The sequence below is a fragment of the Engystomops pustulosus genome, chromosome 2, assembly GCF_040894005.1.
Source record: "Engystomops pustulosus chromosome 2, aEngPut4.maternal, whole genome shotgun sequence".
Taxonomy (NCBI): Eukaryota; Metazoa; Chordata; class Amphibia; order Anura; family Leptodactylidae; genus Engystomops; species Engystomops pustulosus.
The window spans coordinates 17,522,928-17,532,053 of record NC_092412.1 but is presented as its reverse complement, the minus strand read 5'-3'; positions in this window follow the sequence as shown (position 1 = coordinate 17,532,053).

Below are 9,126 nucleotides of genomic sequence, written 5' to 3'. Positions count from 1 at the left end.
ATTGTAACCCCAGTCAAAATATTTTTGGTCTCTGTGACAATTGGATTTTAAAAATGTTGGGTTGTCATAAGAACCAGGATTAACACTAAAGCTTCATTACAGACGCCTGTGATAACTGTTATAGATGTTTATTGTAGCCTGGGGCTAAAGTACAGTAACTTACCAATATCCAGAGGTCCATTTGTAACTAGGGGTCGTATGTAAGTCAGGTGTTCTTAAGTAGGGGACTGCCTGTATAATAATTTCAGGCTCTGCTGTATACCACAGTGTCGTACAAAGTATAGGCTGTCCCACCTCAGATCACATGACATCACTGAACCGATTTTAAGGACATCCCCACGTTTTGGCCTCCGCTCCCCAGTGTCCCCGCCTTTTAGCCTCCGCTCCCCAGTGTCCCCGCCTTTTAGCCTCCGCTCCACGGTGTCCACGCCTTTTAGCCTCCGCTCCACGGTGTCCACGCCTTTTAGCCACGGCTCCCATGCACACGTTTCCCGAGTAGCAGCTGATTTAGAGCCGGCGTTGCTTGCATCACTCTGCTTGGTGTCTGCTGACTGTCTTGTCTCGCCATGGCTACAAAGAGACGAAATATGTAACCTCCAAGGACCCCAATCCCAGTAACCGATACTGCTGGGTGGTGAGTTGCAATGAATTTCTACACACATTTTAGGGTTAAAAGGCACCTAAAAGGTAAAATGCAAAACACATAATAGAAAGTGTAAAATTTGCGATCATAAGTCTAATTATGAAAAGTTTCCCTGTTTTGGGAAGATTATGGTGGAGGAATCCTTTGCTTGGGTGGAGTCCCAAAGAGGGGTCATCGGAGAGGAGGTACAAAGGTCAACTAAGGGCACCCGTAATCGGAGACCGGTTTTGGTTAATTCAGATCTCCTGTGTCCCTCTTCTTCAGCCCCTGTTTTAAATGTCAAGAATGACCACGGCATGTAAGTGCGCCCCCCCACCCCCCAAGTGTGCTTAAAGGGGGATCCAATCCATCCGGGGTCCAATGTGTGCCCCGAGGCTGCCGGCTCCGCTTCACACCAGGTTCCGCCTCCTGGCTGGACCCGGCTGTAACTAACTGAGCATGTGCAGCAATACATGTAAGTGATTGAATGGAGGCTTGTTCAGTCCCAAGTCTGGAAAAATTAAAAAATTTAAAAAAAAAAGGAAAGTAAGTGCCCCAATCAGCCTAATTACTTTTAAAACACAAATAAAGCAAATAAAACACACAGAAAAAGTGTACATATCTGGTATCAATCTGTACAATAAATCTAAAACAATACGTGAGCAGTGAACCTGCTCGGGGAACGGCGTAGAAAAAAAAAACACGAAGAACTTCCCGTAATGTAAAATTTTTAATCAAATACCCTCACAAAAAATGTTCTGAAAAGTGATCAAAAAAAGTTCCGTGCCTTAGTATGATACAACTGAAAAGAACAACTCTTTTCGCAAAAAACAAGCCCTCGGCTAGACCTGTCAACAGAAAAATACAGAAGTTATGGCCCTGAAAAGTTGTCGATAGTAAAAAAATAAAATAGATTTTCTCAAATATTGGTTTTGCTCAATAAAATTGAGCAAATATAAGAAAAACTAGATACACTCACCGGCCACTTTATTAGGTACACCTGTCCAACTGCTCGTTAACACTTAATTTCTAATCAGCCAATCACATGGCGGCAACTCAGTGCATTTAGGCATGTAGACATGGTCAAGACAATCTCCTGCAGTTCTCCCGAGCATCAGTATGGGGAAGAAAGGTGATTTGAGGCCTTTGAACGTGGCATGGTTGTTGGTGCCAGAAGGGCTGGTCTGAGTATTTCAGAAACTGCTGATCTACTGGGATTTTCACGCACAACCATCTCTAGGGTTTACAGAGAATGGTCCGAAAAAGAAAAAACATCCAGTGAGCAGCAGTTCTGTGGGCGGAAATGCCTTGTTGATGCCAGAGGTCAGAGGAGAATGGGCAGACTGGTTCGAGCTGATAGAAAGGCAACAGTGACTCAAATCGCCCCCCGTTACAACCAAGGTAGGCAGAAGAGCATCTCTGAACGCACAGTACATCGAACTTTGAGGCAGATGGGCTAGGGCAGCAGAAGACCACACCGGGTGCCACTCCTTTCAGCTAAGAACAGGAAACTGAGGCTACAATTTGCACAAGCTCATCGAAATTGGACAGTAGAAGATTGGAAAAACGTTGCCTGGTCTGATGAGTCTCGATTTCTGCTGCGACATTCGGATGGTAGGGTCAGAATTTGGCGTCAACAACATGAAAGCATGGATCCATCCTGCCTTGTATCAGCGGGTCAGGCTGGTGGTGGTGGTGTCATGGTGTCTTTGGGCGCCTTGGTACAACGCCACAGCCTACCTGAGTATTGTTGCTGACCATGTCCATCCCTTTATGAGCACAATGTACCCTGTAACATCTGATGGCTACTTTCAGCAGGATAATGCGCCATGTCATAAAGCTGGAATCATCTCAGACTGGTTTCTTGAACATGACAATGAGGTCACTGGACACAAATGGCCTCCACAGTCACCAGATCTCAATCCAATAGAGCATCTTTGGGATGTGGTGGAACAGGAGATTCGCATCATGGATGTGCAGCCGACAAATCTGCGGCAACTGTGTGATGCCATCATGTCAATATGGACCAAAATCTCTGAGGAGCTTCCAGCACCTTGTTGTATCTATGCCACGAAGAATTGAGGCAGTTCTGAAGGCAAAAGGGGGTCCAACCCGTTACTAGCATGGTGTACCTAATAAAGTGGCCGGTGAGTGTATATGAGGTATCAACGTAGTCGTAGTGAACCAGAGAATAAATGGAGAGCGGGGGGGGGGGATGGGAGTGATAAAAATTCTAAATAAATGCTAATTTTGGATTCCCCTTGAAATAGTTAATAAAGTTTCCTGAATAAGTTATAGATGCCCCAAAATTAATTAACTATACATAACATCTCACCCCACAAATAATAAACCCTCATATGTTCGCATTACCAAAAAATGTTTATGTTTTATAGCCTATGCAATGTGACATTACAAATGGGGTTGTCGATACTCGAGAGAAATTGGGTATCGCAGTCTGCAGAGCATTGCATTATTTAATTCATTATGAAAGTGTCATTTTTGGCCTAAATAAATGTATTTTCCCCCAAAAATTCTAAGTTTCAAAAATTCCACTTCCGTTTTATTTTCTAACATCCTTGGAAAAAGTAGCGGACGAATAAAGTATCATTCCAACCTAAAGCAGACATTCCGGAAATGTTAGTTATCTCACTTTTTGGGTAGTTTAACTATCTTTCTGGACAGAAGAAGATTTCAAACTTTGAAAATGAAGAATTTTTCCGAACTTTTGCCACAATTAAATTTTTTTTTTTTTAACGTAACGCAAAACTTATCACTTAACTTTTACAAACTAACGTGAAGTAAAATGTGTCTCGAGAGAACGATCTGGAAATCACCTGGAAATGTTAAAGCGTACTCAAGTCATAACCAATTAATGTCAGATTTTAAAAATCAAGTCTGGTCATTAAGCGTCGGGGTTAAAAATGGTCAGGCCTACCATGGACATTAAAGAGAGGACAGAACCAAAGTCAATTCAAGATATTGGGGGTCATTTACTAAGGGCCCGATTCACGTTTTCCCGAATATTTCCAATTTGCGCTGATTTCCCCTGTATTGCCCTGGGATTTTGGCGCACGCGATCGGATTGTGGCACATCGGCGCTGGCATGCACGCGACGGAAATCGGGGGGCGTGGAGAAACGAAAACCTGACGGAAAAAAAAAAGTGTTGCGGGACTCGCGCTTACCTTCACCAGGTATGGGATGGTGCATTCCGGCGGGCCTCAGGGAACTTCAGCGCAGCAGCGCCACCTGGTGGAGCCCGGAGAAACTGCCTTAGTGAATCCCGGCCTGACCCGAATCCACCGCAGAGAACGCGGCGCTGGATCTTGAATGGACCGGGTAAGTAAATCTGCCGCATCATGTTTGTGGGGTTGACACAAAAACGCATCTTCCCTGTAAATGACACAATTACTACACTTATTTCCAAAGAATGGAAAAATCCAGATAATAGATAATAATAATTCTTTATTTATATAGCGCACACAGATTACGCAGCGCTGCACAAAGCTTGTCACATCAGTCCCTGTCCCCATGGGGCTCACAATCTAAACAGCCTGACAGTATGTTTTTGGAGTGTGGGAGGAAACCGGAGGACCCAGAGGAAACCCACGCAAACACAGAGAGAACATACAAACTCTTTGCAGATGTTGACCTGGGTGGGATTCAAACCCAGGACCTCAGCGCTGCAAGGCAGAAGTGCTACTCACTAGATCTTTCCTCCCAAAAGAAAGTATCCATTTGACTTAGAAGCTAATTCCTCCCAGGGTTCCTCTACAAAGATTGATGTCTCAATTACTAAAATCTCTTAGGGACCCAATGGACAAAAAAAAAGCGGAAGGGCTCCTCAGTCTTGGGAGTCCGCTACTGCCTCCTTTAAACCAAATGTTGCACCAGCGTGTGTGGCACGTTCAGTTTTGGGGTAGATGAGCAAAATAAATTTCCTGGGGGAGTTATTGTCGCTTTTATCGCAAATCTTCATGGCTGATACCTCTATTGACGACCTAAGACTCTCTGCTAGGTCCAACTCTACCCGCTGAGCCTTAAGGCCAAGAGACGTTGTTTCTATGAACAAACTCTGCGGTACCCCCTGTGATGTCTTCTCTTTGGGTCTCTTTTAGATGACCTATTAAGCAATTAGATTCTCATCTCCATTCTGAAAGGTATAACCTCGGACTTCTGTTTCTCCTCCTCCAAGATTCCGAATAACCAAGATTCCATCAGGAGCCGACCAATTTCCCGTACTTGCAGGGATTTCAACACTCCTCTGCAGGAAGGTATTATGCCAAGCTCCCACAAAACGAGGAAGACTAGGGGTTTTTACGAGACGGCTACCAATCCAGACTACCAAAAATCCCTAAGAATAGCATTACAAACGGGTGCAAATGTTTTTCCACTTTCAATACAGGGCCCTACCTTTTTGGTATTTCCATTGCCCCAAGGCTATTTACCAAAATGGTCTCCGAAATGGCAGCATATAAGATATGCAGGTCCAGGGTTATTTATTCCATAAGCAGACGATTTCCTCCGAGTAAGTCCCTCACGCCAGGCAGTAACAGTTTCCAGAGTTTGCCAGATTCTACTTCTACTACAGGAATCCACAAAAATCTTCTATGACCCCCCCCCCCCCCCCCCCAACTTACAAAAGTTGTTTCTAGGTGTCAACCTGGATTATCGATGTCAGAAATCTTTCCTTCCTCAAAAAAAAAAAATCTACCTTGGTTTCCATGAGATCTGCCATGTAACTACTACAGCCATAATAACAGTTTCCCTGGGCTCAGTTTCACTCGAGAACACTGCAAAATGTTATTTTTCTAGCTTGGGACATCAAACCTCCTTAGACAAGACTCTTCAGATTCCAGAAGAAATACTAGAATCCTTCAATTGGTGGTTGGCCCCCAAAAACTTTCAAATAGGTCTGCCTTGGGCCCCGGTACAACGGATGTCAGTGGTGGGGACGTCACATTCTAGAGCAGGTGATTGACGGCTCATGGGACCAGTCAGAACTACACCTTTCTCCAAATAGCAAAGAGTTGCTGGTTTACAAACAGCTCCATCTACCCTTGTACAAAAGCGGGCATCGATCAGGTGAGACAACACTACCGCCATTGCATACATAAACGTGGGCACGAGATGTCCTTACCTTATGGAAATCGCTTCACAGATTTTTTTTTTTTTTTTGCATCTAGCAGAAGAACATTTTTCATCTCTAACAGCAGTTCACGTAAGGGGTACGGAAAACATACAAGCAGACTTTCCAAGTCGACTGATCCTACGTCGGGGAGAATAGGCTCGTAATAACCAAACTATGTACAGGGTACTCCCAAACCACTAGGTAAAACGATTCTACTTGCTCAGTCTAAGAGATCATCCTCTAGTGATGGACACCTCTGGACACCTCGAGAAAGATAAGACAGGATAAGGTAAAAGTCGCTCCTTTTTGGCCAAGTCGTGCTTGGTTGTCGAAACCCTCAAAGACCTGTCAATAGCTGATCCACAGGTTCTTCCGGATGTAGAAAAAGTTCTGTCCCAGGGTCCTGTTTGTCATCTAAGGCTGCATTCACACGACCGGTGCCCGCCGTACCGTAGCACGGCGGGCACACGGCAGCGTGCGGGGAGAGGAGGAGGGGGAGAGCGCTGCTCACCCCCACCCCTCTCCATAGGGATATATGGCGCACGGCGCCGTATGCACTGAAAAAATAGGACATGTCCTATTTTTTCACGGGGCACGGAGTACGTGCGGCACCGTACCGCTCCTGTAGGGCGCCGCACGCCCATTGCCGTCTATGGGGGACGTATATCGGCCGTATATACGTCCCCCTGGCGGTCGTGTGAATGCAGCCTAAAGGTGAGGAAACTGCATCTCGCGGCATGGCTATTGAAAGGCTAGTGCTCGAGCAAAAAGGCCTTTGTTCTAGGGTCATTCTTACTCTACAGAGTAGAAGAAAACCCAAAAGACTCCATCCCTCCAATAGATCTAGATTTCCACCCTGGGATGTAACTCTTGTATTAAAAGAGTAGTCGGGGGTCTCCCTTTAAACCTTTAGAAGAAATCCCATCAGACTCCTTACTCTAAAAGCAGTAGGGGACCTAGCAGCCCCGTCTTGGAGGCCTCCTTACTTCGACATGATAAAATTATTCTTAGACCAGATCCTGAAGTTCTGCCTAAGGTAGCGTCAAATTTTTAGCGATCTCAAGAGGATGTTCTCCCCTCTTTTTTGTTCCAACTTAAAATCAGAAAAAGAAAGATCATTTAACCATCTGGATGTTAGACACAGTATTATCCAGTACAGGCAGTCCCCGGGTTACATACAAGATAAGGTCCATAGGTTTGTTCTTAAGTCGAATTTGTATTTAAGTCGAAACTGTATATTTTATAATTCTAGATCCAGACAATTTTTGTTTTTTGTCCCAGTGACAATCGGAGTTTAAACATTTTTTGCTGTAATGGGACCAAGGATTATCAATAAAGCTTCATTACAGACACCTTACAGCTGATCATTGCAGTCTGGGAGTATAGTAACATCCAGAGAGGTCACCAGAGGTCACAGTGGGCGGAGGGGTCCGTCTGTAACTATGGGTCGTCTGTAAGTCGGGTGTCATTAAGTAGGGGACCGCCTGTATTTAAATGCTTCTAGTTCCCTAGTTTATTCTTTTTTTTTGGGCAAGAATGAAGGGAAAAAAAGCTTCATCAACAACTATTGCCAGAATCTAACCGGTCTATGAAGTGGCGGGAGAACTTGTCCCTGAAAATATTCGTGCCTGCTCTACCCGAGCTCTGGAGACATCTTGGACAGAGTTTAGAAATGCCTTTCTAGATCACATGTGTCAGGCTTCTTCTTGGTCTTCCCCATGCAACTTTTTCAAACACAGTGGGGCAGATTTACTTACCCGGTCCATTCGCGATCCAGTGGCGCGTTCTCTGCGCTGGATTCGGGTCCGGCCGGGATTTATTAAGGTAGTTCCTCCGCCGTCCACCAGGTGGCGCTGCTGCGCTGAAGAGCATCGGAACGCACTGGAGTTCACCGAGGCCGGCTGAGTGAAGGTAAGTGCAAGCTCCGCGACGCATTTTCCGTTTTTAAATGCGGCAGTTTTTCCGAATACGTCAGGTTTTCGTTCGGCCACGCCCCCGATTTCCGTCACGCGCATGCCGGCGCCGATGCGCCACAATCCGATCGTGTGCGCCAAAATCCCGGGGCAATTCAGGGAAAATCGGCGCAAATCGGAAATATTCGGGTAACACGTTGGGAAACCGCGAATCGGGCCCTCAGTAAATGACCCCCATTGGGACACATTTAATTACCCATCCGCGGAGTTCACAGAAAGTGCATTGTCCGTGTATAATGCACTGTGCCGTGTTTCACTAAGTTCGTGCACCCGATATCATGCATGTGTGGCTTCCCCGCTCAGGTCCGCCGGAGTTCACCTTCTTCTTCCTGGTGCATGTAAGTGCATTGGATGCGACACAATTTGAAAGATAAATCCCGCGCTCAGACCAAATCATTGGGATCGTCCGACGACACATCCCCTAAATTGTGTCGCATGAAAGCCGGCACAGCTGCGCCCAAAAAGTATTGCGTTCGCCAAAATCCCAGCGCAGACACCTGTTAAATACCTGTGCAAGCCGTGCAATCCCCAAAAACAGCGCACAGTCTGACGAAAGTGCATTTAAGTAGAACATTATTACCAGGAAGTAACTTCTGTTTTTATCCTCTTCTTTTGTCTTCCGTTTGGCTCTCCTCACCTTTCTCATCACTTCTTCTGGCCTCTCCTTTCCCTTTGCTTCTCTCTTTTCTTCTTTTCTCTTCTCAACTTTTATTTTATCCTTTCTTCACCTCTCCCTGTCCTCTTTTCTCCTCTTTCTTTTCATCTCCTCTCTATCTGTTCTTCTCTTTCTTCTTCTCCACTCCTGATTTTATATCCTCCCTCCTCTTCTCATTTCTTCACCTCTCCCTGCTTCCTCTCCTTTCTTTTCTTTTCTTCCTCTCTTTTTTTCTTCTTAATAATAATAATAATTCCATAGCGCACACAGATTCCGCAGCGCTGCACAGAGCTTGTCACATCAGTCCCTGTCCCCAATGGGGCTCACAATCTAATCAACCTACCAGTATGTTATGGAGTGTGGGAGGAAACCGGAGGAAACCTACGCAAACACTGAGAGAACATACAAACTCTTTGCAGATGTTGACCTGGGTGGGATTCGAACCTAGTCCCCAGCGCTGCAAGGCAAAAGTGCTACCCACTCTTGCCTTTGTCTCTTTGCACACCTATGTAAAGGTACCTAGAAGCAGGTGGTAGGTTACATTTCTTGTATTATCAGGCTGAGCCACCACTAGGGATTTGACCTCTTCCTCCGTGTTCTGTTCATCAGATGATTGCTCTTATTTAGCAGTTTTGATACCAGGAGATCGCTATAATAACCAGCGCCTGCATTGTGGAGCTGTCCCATGTATGGCGGTTGTCACCAAGACCTCACCTGCTGGAGCCGCACTCATTAGTCACTTGTTTT